Below are 12738 nucleotides of genomic sequence, written 5' to 3'. Positions count from 1 at the left end.
AGACTTTGGTGGACCTCCATAAGTCTCACATAGGAAACCTAATATGTATGTGCATAAAGGAAATAGAATGCATAGGTCTCACCCCACAGTTGGTCCTCAAAAATCTTGTCTCAGCTGTGTTTTTTGACACCTGCCTAGTGGAGAATTGATGTGCGCTGTTTTCTTTCCCCAGTGGCTCGCTGCTTTGGAGGACTCCCAAACTCATTTTCCGAACCAGAGTCTCTGCTCCACAATGTTCTGTGTAAAACTGCCAGGGCTGGAATACAAGGATGTGTGGGAGGGAGAGGAAAGGGGGAGAAGAACCCCATTGCTGTGCTTCAGCCAGATTCCTTTTTAGGTCACTGCATGAGTGCAAATCTAAGAGCAGGCTTATATGCGTGGGCAGGGGTGAGCGAGATGTACCTTGCATTTTCTCACCAGCTATAGTTCTACTTTGTAGCAATTTTCAGGGATCTATTTCCTTTCTTTTCCTTTTTCTCTTTTGTTTTCTGCCCGGGTTGAGAACATTTCCTCCAGCTCTCCTGAGAACATGGTTTCCCCCCCCTCGTCTATTTCAGAGTGTATTTTGGCAGATTACAGAAGTGGGTGATGTAAATCGTAACTATCTTTTTGCCGTTATCGTTTATTTCCCCTCCCTCCCTTTGACACATTCTTTCGCACCGTCAAGTCTAATCTGCACCAGGAGTTGGAGCGTCTTACCCCGGCGCAAGACCTTGTGGGTAATCCCACGCAAATTGCTCTTCGGGGAGAGCTGGGCTGCATTACATTTATTGTGCAAAAAAAGAAAGGAAGGGAAAGATCAAGAAAGAGAGAGAAAAAGGGGAGGATGCAAAAACAAGCAAGAAGAACGTCCCCCCTCCTCCCGCCACAACTGTTTGTTCTGTGGAATTCAGAGCAGGTGCCAGAGGCGATGGCTTAAAACATTTGACATTCAAAAACGGCACACGACACTTCTGGCTTCTGCTCACCCTCAGTGGATTGGTCCCTTAAAAGAAGACTCTACATGCGAGTGGCGTTGCATATGCCTGTGATATTTCATTTGAAACTGTCACTATTTTAACAATAAGAGAAAGAGAAGAAAGGCAGTAGGGGACAAAATGTGCCTGCTGATGGTTTTGCAGACACTTCTGTACAAATCTCTGTGGGAAACGGGGGTTGTGCTCAACTCAAAGAGCAGCTGACGCTTCTTAATGCAGCAGAGAGGAAACCGCTGCATGTCGCAGGCAGCATTGATGCTCCGTATTTCTCTCCTGCTCCATTTATGTGCATTAATAAAGGATCCTCCTAAATCCATTTGGGTCCCCTGCTTGAAATAAATTGTGCCCATCCCAGTTGCCTTTGCACCCCAGAAGCAAGGATCAATTGGCCAACGACACAGTAATGAGAGAGGGAGGGTTGTATCGTTCCCCCAGCAAGGAGAAACCCAGCCTGGTTCCGGCCATTATTCTGGAGATGAGGAACATCAGACCCAGGGGCTAAATGCAGCCCTCCAGGATTCCCTGTCTGGTCCTCAGAACACTCCTCAGTTCTCACCATTGCTTCCCAGGCCAGACATCTCACCGGCCCTATTATGTATCCCAAATGTTTTTGCCTGTTTGGAATGTGTCTTTGAATACGGAAAATGACTCTTGCTTGTCTGGATGGTAGACTTTGGGCTTTCAGATTTCAGTGGCACCCTGAGCATCAGCAGAATTTGACACCTCCTGCCTCCCGCCTTCCATTCTAAGTCATTGTTGGGGTGCCCCTTGTGGCACCTCTTGGCTCAGCCCCTGGTGTTGGAAAACATCTCTGTTCACAGGGAACCCCAAACAATGCAGTTGCCAAGGTTCTTGGTGGGAAACTCACAGGGTATCAGAACCAGGAAGGTGCCAAAGAGAATCAGTCAACCATCTCATCTGCCGGTTGGTTTCTCCAGTTTATTAGGTGCGGCCAACCAGTCCTATGTGAACAAGATGTTAGTGGTCTGTCATTCCAAAGCCTTTTGTCTTTGTAGCTTAATGTTGCATGAGATACTGAGCTTGAAATTCAGGGCTGATTTCAGGGTAATGTTTTCCATCCTATGAAAGAGGTTTGTGGCAGAGGTGGAGGGAATCGTCTAGCAAATGAAACACATAAGGAAATTGGGAACACAGGAAGCTGCTTTGTATTGAGGCAGATCATTGGTCCATCTAGCTCAGTATTATCCACACAGACTGGGTTTCAGCCAAGAGTCTCCCCCACTCCTACCTGGAGATGCTGGGGATCATTATTATTACATTTATATCACACCTGTTCGCCGAGGAACTCATAGTGGTGGACATTGTTCTTCTCCCATTCTCCATTTTATCTTTACAATAATAGCTCTGTGAAGTAGGTTAGGCTGAGAGTCAGCGACTGGCCTAAGGTCATCCAACAAGCTTCGTGACAGAGTGAGGATTTGAGCCCTGGTCTCCTAGATCCTAGCTTAATACTCTAACCACTTCACCACACTTCTGGTTCTTTTACATATTAAGAAAGCAAAATGCAGGATACCTCTTGCAGCACCATGTGCAGTTTGGCTCCTGGGTGGGGCCTTTATCCACACGGCATGTTGGCTCTGTCAGTTCATAATATAACAGCCATGTCACTAGGCCAAGGTGAATCCATCTCTGCTCAAGCTCAAGCCATGAAATTGTTACCTTGGATATTGCATGGCATATAGAAGGCTGTCCTAGTGCTCTGAGCTCAAGAGGACCCCTTGTAGAAATGAAAGGGGAGGAATCATAAACCCTACTCAAACGTGGCCCATAATTAACCTGTGGATATTATTAAAGGAAGTAACACAGTCAGGATTCATTGAAAGGATTAGAGATTTGCATTAAGTACAAAAATTGGATCTCTGCATCCTTTAGGCGGCTTTAGATTGTGGAGGCCATAAAGCTCCTTATTTTTCACTCCTACAATGTAGACTACATTGGAGTAGTCAGGCTTAGTCCCATGTTCTGAGTGAGGACGCTGGAGTCTATGGTGCAGGGTACATAGCTCAATGGTAGATAAGGCTGTCTCAAGACATTTTGCTGCCTCAGGTGAAGGAGAAGGCAGTATAACACCCCCCGACATACATATGACTGAAGTGTCTAAAACACAATAATTATGACCTCGGCAATATAAAATGATGCTTTAACATCAAGCTTGTGTGACAAGCAATTATAGGATTACTACTAAAGACCAAACAGATGGCTTTATGAGTCAACACATACAGAAGTGACACAGACAGGGAATAAATGGATTCACCTGTTCCTAGTTAGACGCCTGCCTCTAAATTGAGCTGTGCTGTGCTCTACAGGTGTCTCCCCTGTGCAATCGACTCGCACGCGACCGTGTATACATGCAGCACCAGGAAATAAATAAATACATTTAAATCAGGAAATAGCAGGAGAGAGCTGGAGAGTCCTTGTGGCTCACAAGGAGACCTTCCCCAGAGTCCAAAGAGGACTTCACTGAGCCCAAACAGACCGGAGGCACAGTGGGACTTTATTTAGGCTGCCCAGCCTCCTTGCCTAGCAGCTGACATGTGTGGTCGTACAGCAGCAGCAGCAGCAGCAGCAGCCACTTTTCCACATGTCCTCCAACCTCCACTCAGCTCCAGAGTTTCAAGCTGAAGAGAGAGTTGTGTGGAGAGAGAGCAGGAGAGAGAGTTAGACAGCGGGGGGGGGGGGAATGGGCATTTAGAGGCTCTTTAGAGTGTGTTCACCACTTACATGATTTTCACTTATGCATGCAGGGAGGCAGAACATAACCCCATGTAAGTGGGAGGATGCCTGTACTGTGTCAGAATAGTGGTGTGCCTCGCCTCTTCACAATTCATCTGCATTTTTTCCAATAATTTCCCATCAGTGAATGAGAAGATAAATTTAATTTGGGACCTATCCAAGGGGAGAGAAAACTTCAGTGACATTCTCATGGGTGGAGTGCAGGGTTTTTGATGCACTTACTTTTTAGGGGTGCCTATGTTTGCCCTTTCATTCCACACAAATAATCTCCCCAGTGGTCTACACTCTTCAGCCTTCCTGAATGCCAATGCTTCTATCAAAGCCCAGAGTAAGGTGTCACAGAATAACTGGGACTTTTTCAGATCAGGAAGTGTGGACAGCCAGGGAGGCTGCAAAGTGCTGGAGAAATGTTTAATGGAAAGGAAGAAGACCAATGTACCACCCTCGGCTACTTCACAACAATAAGGGAAAGGCAAATCCCCACAGCCACTGAAATCCCAAAGAAATCCTGAAGTGCCTCAAGAATGGCCCAAAAATGGAAGCTGCTTTTGCAGAGGGGAAGAAAACATTTAAGCAACTGGAGAATAGACTCTGGCACACCACTAGATCAATGGTACAGCAGTACTAAACTGGGAATTATTCAGCAGGGAGAGAATGGGAAAGGGAAGTTGCTCAGTTGTAGGTAGGGATGTACGAAGGCATAGCTTTCTGTGTCGCCCTGCATTGGTTGCATGCAACACTGTTTCCATTCTGCTGCAGTTTGTCTTTCTCCAAAAACTGTTATTCATTTTGCCATCCATGTAAGTTACATAATATCACCCTCGTTAACATTTTCCCACCCTATTCATTTCAGTGCAAATTAAATGCAACACAAATCAGGAGCATGTAATCAATTATGTATCATTTGCAGTTGGAAAGCAACAACAGTGAATACCAATAATATTTGCTGGACTGATTTCTGTTCTGGACATGGGACAAATAACTGAACATGGCCAATTTTTGCTCCCATTTCCATTGGAATTCTCCAACATCCCTAGTGGTAGAGCATATGCTTTGCATTCAAAATGTGCCAGGTTCAATCATGGACATCTCAGAGTAGGGGTGGAAATGGCCCCTGCCTGAAACCCTGGATATCTGCTGTCAGTGTTGAACTAGATGGACCAATGGTTTGAATTTGTGCGTCACACTTTTCTATGTCTGTGTCTCATGGAATGTGCAGTCTTGGCTCAGTATGGCATGTTCTTCTCATAGTGGCTTTCATCCTTCTTAGGAAACCTGTATTGAGAACCATCTGTTCCATGGGGGCTGGTCTGGATTTCTTCATCCCTTCCCAAGTCTGTAGCCAAATTACATATAGGGAAGCTTACTATGCCCCTGTTTTGTTCTTATGAGAAGGAAACAATATCTGTGCCCTCTACAACAGCACAGAAAGGGGGGGGACACTTCTGGATCCATTATACCATGGCAACCTCTCCCTTCAAAATACTAATCAGTCTGTAAAACTCATTGCAGCCACAGTGCTGAAATGTTTCCTGTGGTTTTATGATTCCCGGGGGCATTATTTGGTGATATGAAGAAACTTTTAAAAAATACCCACAACCTCTGAGCAGAAACGTAATAATAATAAAAACCATAATATACCTGAGAAGCACCAAATTGTAATTGTCCTTGCTCTGGTTAGCGATTCTATTGGGGCCCCACATTGCTTTGATAAACCTGATAGCTCAAGTGTAACAGCTGGAGACCCTTGGAGGGAGGATTACCTGTTAACACACACTGTTCACTTCAAACAGAGACTGGGTTTTACTTTTCAACTTAGTGAGATCATCAGAGTGCTCCTACTTTGTGATTCGCTACCTCTTCCCGGTGCGCAGTGTGTGTGTGTGTGTGTAGGAATTCAATTTAGTTTGCATTTAAATGTGAACCCACCTACTGCAATTTGTGCTTTCCAAAACAATACATGAACCAAAACACAGCCATTCTTTGAAATTTGCACCTCTCCGAATTTTGCAATGCATTTCTCCAGCCAATGCACATACAGTGGAACCTCGTGTTACGTACCGTCCCCCTTGCGAACGCTGCGGGTTACAAGCTCCGCTAACCGGGAAGTAGATGCTCCCGGTTGCAACCTTTGCCTCGGGATGTGAGCAGAAGTCATGCGGCAGCAGAGCAGTGGGAGGTGTCATTAGTGAAAGTGCACGTCATGTTACAAGTGGTTTCGTATTGAGAAGGGACCTCCGGAATGAATTAAGTTCATAACCGGAGGTACCACTGTACTCGGGTAAAGTATTGTTGTGTGTTAGTGCGGAAACAGGGATCCTCCTGATCCCTGGGTACCAGATTTCTCTCTTTAGACGCTTGGGTACTGAGGTTTAATCAGAGTTGGCAGGCTGAGCTTCTTCTTTTTTTTTTGTTCCTTGTAGAGGGGCAAAGGGAGAACTTTTCCTCCAGCTCTCCCGAGAACATGGTTCCCCCCTCGTCTATTTCAGAAATTCAGACTGGGAAAATGAGACGAGAGAAACCAGAATCCACAGATTTACCCATCCTTGCTCTTCCCTGAGTTGTTGAAAAACAACAGGTGTTATTTTTATTAATTTGGCAGAATCAGTGCACACTGGCAAAGGGTGACATACAGTATGTGCCCCAAGGACCTTACAATTTGAATTTCAGGCTGGTGAGAGAGGAGGGAGAGCATGTTAGGGCACCTCCAGAAAACCTGTTCATTGAACCTTGCTAAATTTGCAGGGAGATTTCATGACATTGGTTATTTAATCAGCATTCATTTCTGATTTCACAGAATCAGAGAATTGTACAGTTGGAAGGGACCATGCATTTGTTTTGGTGGTGATCAGATAATGCTATGCCAATGAAAACATTACTCCATACTTCCCAGTGCATTTCCACAGTATTTCCCTTATCACTAAAGTCCACTCTGTGAGGAAGTGGGTGTCAGGAGCCAGGAGCCAGATGCCTCTTTGTAGAATAATAATAATAATAATAATAATAATAATAATAATAATAATAATTTTTTATACTCTGCCCTACCCAGTTCAAAAACCAGGCTCAGGGTGGCTAACAACAAATTTAAAACATAATTGTAAAAGCAGCATAAAATACAGTATAAAAACATGAATAACAATAAAATTCAAAATTCAGAAATCAATTTAGGGGAAATAAGCATTAGATAATCCCCAGGGCTAGCTGGCTGAATTGGTCCTACTTGGGCCAGCGAGGAGGCCAGGGGAGAATTAGCTGTGGGGTCTCAGAGCGGGTAATCTTCATAAAAGGGGAGGAGGAGGGAAGAAAAGGGAAATAAAAGATCAGGCTGAATTCAAATTAAAGGCCAGGTGGAATAACTCTGTCTTACAGAGTGATGTCGCCACCGCTCACCCAGCCCAAAGATGTGACCTTGCTGTCCAGGGGTAGCACATCCCGTTTCACCACATGAGACAAAACAGGAATGCCATCCCACAGTGACCACCTGCTCATCTCCTCTACCCACCCCACCACCTCCACTGCCAGGGCTGCTGCTACATCACCTGCTACATTGCCCCTGCCACTGGTGGAGAAGCAGCACTGTGAGTGGCTCCAATTTCTGGCAAGATCCCATGAGATCTCACCAAGTTCTCATGAGATGTCTCAAGATTTTGGCACGATCTCATGAGATCTCACCGGAAATCGGCACTGGGTAGGGGCACTGCTTCAGCAGCGGTGGAGGTGGCTAGGCAGGTGGGGCATCTGCTGGGGGCACCACCTCAAGGGCTTCTGCCACCTGAGGCAGCTGCTTCACCCTACCTCATGGGTGAGCTGGCTCTGCTGCTGTCCTCTAACACAGAGAAATCTACTGCAAAAGGCCCAGGAAGAGCTGGGGCTCCCCTACTGCATCACTGCAGGAGATTACTGGAGAAAGTTAGGCCCCTTTGAGTGAAGCAAGACCTTGCAGTACAAGTGGGACTAACAACGAGGCAGCACCTGCTACTGATACCAAATAAGGGCTTTCCCACCATCTTTTTTCTTGCTGGAGCATCTTCAGAGCTCTGTGTTCCCCAGAGTACTGCCTGAAACCCACTTCATGTCCAGAAGCTTATAAGCATTGAAACCCAGCCAGATGGGCGGGGTACAAATAATAAATTATTATTATTATTATTATTATTATTATTATTATTATTATTATTATTAGCTCACGCCACAAAACCAAATATAACGTACCAGAAATAAATATTTTTGCAGTGAAAAAATGTGTCCTCTAAGGGGAAAAAAGAATTAAAGGTGGAAAATGAAAAAGTAATCTTGGAACGTATGTAGGAGAAACCCTGGCAAGAAATTCAGAGCAAGCAGAAAGTCATTACTTAAACAGGCTATCAGAACTACACAAATAATTACAAAGAAAGGTCTAATATTTAGTTTCAACGTGTTCACAAACAATTCCTTTCCATTATTCGGCAAACTGCCCTCTGGAGGAGCCACAAAACTAGACAGAAATACATTAATTATTAGACCTTTGGATATTGCTGTGGCCGGCAGAAGCATTATCGAGCAAAGTTCATCTAAAAATAGGGAGGGCAAGTGTGTTAGAGATCCATGCAAAGGATCAGGAAAGCAGAGTCCAAAAACGCATTGATGAACTGAGGATTTTCTTCTTCTTTTAGAGACGAAATCCTTCCAAGTTTGAAAAATTGACCTCTGGTTGGCAGCAGAATAATCCAGGTGTTCTCTCTGGGGACAGCGGCTTTGCATTATCCGCCTTGTTCCTAGCCAGGCTATACATGTATGCACCACACTGAATGCTCTCTGCATCACAATAGCTTTACACACACGGTTGTAATACCCTGAGGCTGGGTATAAATAAATTGACAGTCTTCTTCCTCGCTAATTCCATCAGCGAGATCTCGGGCAGCATACTAATAGGAGCCATCCTTTGCATGCTGGAGAGCAAACATGGAAGCAAACTTGAGCAGAGTCTTCTGGATGTCTGCAGTCTTTCAGTTTGCCCAGCCAGGCCTCTCTGCTGTCATGCCTTCTTTGCAGATGTACTCTCCTATCCATTGCCTTCGTCTAGAGCAGTGGTTCCCAACTAGGGGTCCTTGGTCACCAGGGGTTCCACATAACACACCCAGGGGATCTGCGCCACCTTTCACATAATGAAAACTACCATACAGTCTTACCTCATGTTACTTTTGCTTTAGGTTGAGCGTTTTCAGGTTGCGCCCTGCAGCGACCCGGAAGTGTTGAATGGTCACTGTAAAATGTGAAAGTTCATTATTGTTTCACAAGTTGTGTACGTCTTTAAGGGCCAGGGCAAATAACAAAACCCAGTCTTACAGCTGTGAAACATAGCAGGTGCTGCTAGGTTGTGTTAATTAAGCTGTGGCAACATTTGGGCATACTATATAAGGAGCAGCACCTAGCTCTCTCATTACCCTGGGGGATGGGTTGGTGGTTGGGTCATGTTTGTTGTGGTTATCTTTAGTGTAAAAGGAGTTTTTGTTTTGTTATTAAAACCTTGTTAAAGTTATTTTTGAGTTCCTTGTTATGCATGGTCTCCCCAGCAAGCTCTCTGCAGCGCTACTAAACTGCATATAGCCAACAGGAAGTACTGGAAAGGGTTACTTCTGGGTTTTGCCGTCCGCGCATGCACAGACGTGCAAAATGTCATGTGCAGAAGAGGCAAATCACAACCCGCGCACTCGCAGATGAGGGTTGCATTCTGCTCATGTTGCGAATGGGCCTCCGGAACGGATCCCATTCGCAACCAGAGGTACGACTGCAGAGATATCATTTTTTTTTTCAAAATTAGGGGTTCCATGGTGTTATAAGAACCCCCCCCTGCTCCTTTCCCCTTATGCAGTGGTGTCCAAACTTTTTTCAAAGAGGGCCAGATTTGATGAAGTGAAGGGCCATGGGGACTGTCCAAAGGGCAGACCAAAGTTGTTGACCTTTTTTTAGGACTGAAGTTGGGGTTCAAGCTGAAGTTGAGCTTCTTTTTGGATTGAATTTGTTCAGGGTTTTTTAAAGGATTTTACCCCAGGAAGTAAACTGCCACAGGCCCCTGAAACAGACTTTGGACATGCCTGTCTTAAGGGATATTCAAGAGCCCATATAAGTGGGTTCCCTACTGGTAGGAGAAAGTACAGTAACAGACACCAACAAGAGTGTATTGAGAAGCAAAGCAGCTAGTAAGCCTGATCTTTATTAACTGTTGCAACAGAGTCCCCACTCACTACACGCAGGAGGGAGGAGAGAACCCAGAAAAATGGTGTGCAAGCCCTTATATAGAAGTTGCCCGCCCTGTAGCCCAAGGCCTCCCCCCCCAAAAAAAAATCATGCATACATCACAGAAGGAGGTGGTCTACAGCAGAAATACATCACAGGAGGTGGTCTAAAGTAGAAATCCTGTTTGCCAGGATACCTGATAATGGTCACTTGATTGTGTTACCTGGGCAGCCTGGCCATTCTTTTGTGATGGTTAATAGTTTAGTTCCTGAATCCAGGTCACAGGCTCACACTAGTCATACACAAATATGCCCTTAAGAGGGGATTTGCAAGCAAAAAGACAATGGGAAGGTTTTCCCCATTTCCCTCTCTTACTGCAGAGGAATACTTGAGTTCACTGGGAGAGTTAAAATGGCTTCAGGATTGCTCTCCTGTACTATTTCAGACACATGGTTGTATGCTTTTGCCTTGTACATTTATGAACATTTAATTTATATTTGAAACCTTAGAATTCTTATAACAATGGCTTGGCCATTGGGGGTCCATAGGAGTTAGCTAATTGGGAACCACTGATCTAGGCGTCTCCTTGAGGATCATGTCCAAATTCTTAGGAGTTGGATGGTCCTCCTGATGGGACAAGTTTCTGTTTGAGCCACCATCTCTCCCTCAGACCTAGGACTTGCTTGGTCTTGACATCAGGGGCCATACTCACCAAGCCTTCACCTCCAAGGATTCTGGCTCCTTGCGTCCAGGTTGAGTCTGATCCAGGACTTGGTGTAATGCTGGGGCCTCCATGCCTTCCTTTGATAGGGAATCCCCTGACTGAAAAGTGGCAATCGTTTTGCTTCAAAGCCCTGGGCACAAAGCAATCTGGCTGCACTCCATGGCCCTGTGGCAAGGGGGAGGCAAATAAAACAGGCAGCCTGGCTCCCAAATGCCTCTCTGCAACATGCGCACACACCTTTCCTCTGCCCCAGCCAGCAATCACAATGCACATTTTTTTGCTAGTTAATAAAAGCCCCTAATCTGAGTCGCAAGCATAGAAAGGAAACACAGCCATGCTGGAACGCAGCTCACACCTTGGGAAGCAGCTCGTTGCTGTTACTAAGGAAACCTTCTTTGGTAGTAATGGCAATGGGAGCCCGTGTCAATGAGCTTTGGCAGGGAGGGGTTAGTGCGGCAGGGTCAGGCTGGCTTGATAGCAAAGGAGCTGGGCAGCGCGGCAATTGAGCCTGCCCTCTGTGCGAGAGCTCCGATGTATGCATTTAGCAAGGGTCAAGGAGGGCCAAAGCAGAGGGGAGTTCACAGGCACTTTCTCACTTCCCTGCATGCACCTGGGTCCAATTCCCACCGCCCCAGGATAGAGAGGCTCCCATTGGAAATAATTGAGAATGGCTTTGTGTCCCGCAGGGAGCAAATGAGGACCCTGTGACTATTTCATTTCATCCTCGGCGCTTTTTCAGCAGTCAGCATTCAGCAGGATGGGGAGACATAAAAGGTTTTGCAGTTGTCCGGGCTGGAGTTAGCATTGCTTTGCTTGCTGAAGCTGAGTCGTGGCGGTTTGAAGGAGCTGGATGCAGTTTCACATGCTGTTTTTTTAAAATAAAAAAAATATTTTTTTAATGGAAAGGAGGTGGGTGGATTCGGCGTGGGCTGGGGAACTTTCCTTACAATATGATTGGAATTAAAACTAGCCTGCGTTCACACTCCCCTTTATTGTGTACTTGCTGAGTTTCCAGTGCTGGGTTTTTCATCCAAAAATACACATGTAACCTTGACTTCGTTATAAAATATTAGTGTTCAATGTGTTGTTTCTCAAACCGGCTTCACACAGATTGGAGTCCTTAAGCCTTTCCCAGTATGATGTGATATTAAGCCTTCTCACTGCATTGCAGGGGGATGGATTAGATGACCTTTGGCTTCCCTCCAACCCTACAGTTGTGATTCTTGGGTGTGTTTCTTGTAATTGGCTTCCTGTTGTTTGCTTGTTCTTCAACAGATGATCCTTTGCTTATGTTCCCTTTACCCATCTTCCTTTTTATTTCTGCCCCTGTTAATGATGGCAGTCACATCCACACCGTTTATGGAAAGCATATTTATAACACTTTAACAGCCATGGCTTCCCTCAAAGAATCCTGAGAACTGTAGGTTACTCCCCATGGAACTTCAATTCCCAGTACTCTTAACCAACTACAGTTCCCCAGGATTCTTTGGGGGAAGTCATGTGCTTTAAATAGTGTGTATGTGACCTGAGTGTGTTTGCCTTCTTGGTTCTCCCAAGGAGGATATAGCTCTTTCCCCCCCAAAAGAAGGAATCTGAATGGTTTACTGGTGCAATCAAAGGAATGATACAGCTCAAATGGGCAGCTCTCATGAAAGCTCAGCATTAATATCTATCTGCTAATGGATCATCCTATTGGCCCTACATTGGTTTGGATTGTCATTTGCTTCTGCCCTCTTCCTCAGCAGGAACATGTAGCAAAATGATGATCTCGCTGTTGGGTGTAAAGCAATAATGCTTGCAATTAGTTACATGAACCAATAGGGGCGATTGTCTTTCTGCCTATCTGTTCTTCCTCCTCACCTGTTCCTTCCCTTTCACCTGTCCTGTTCCTTCCTTCTGCTTGTCCATAAAGTTGGTTACTTCCTTTCCAGTTTTTACGCCCTTCTTGCTTCTTCTCTAAGTTAGTCCTTTCAAGCCACTCAGTATGAGTTAGCATGTACTAGTGCCTCTGTTTCGGTCTCTGATAAAACCTGAACCCAGAATTTGCTTTGTTTTCTGTGACTAATAAAC

At 45.3% G+C, this 12738-nt stretch overlaps 1 protein-coding gene across 2 annotated transcripts in view; it reads left to right on the top strand.

The window, feature by feature from the left end:
* The window catches only part of AGBL1 (AGBL carboxypeptidase 1), a 413737-nt gene that overhangs the window by 277353 nt on the left and 123646 nt on the right, over nucleotides 1–12738 (top strand). The gene's annotated exons all lie outside the window — the stretch shown is intronic.

This window comes from Podarcis filfolensis, assembly GCF_964270895.1.
Source record: "Podarcis filfolensis genome assembly, chromosome: 14".
NCBI lineage: Eukaryota > Metazoa > Chordata > Lepidosauria > Squamata > Lacertidae > Podarcis > Podarcis filfolensis.
The sequence above is the reverse complement of the archived record's forward strand: the minus strand, read 5'-3'. Positions and strand labels throughout refer to the sequence as shown.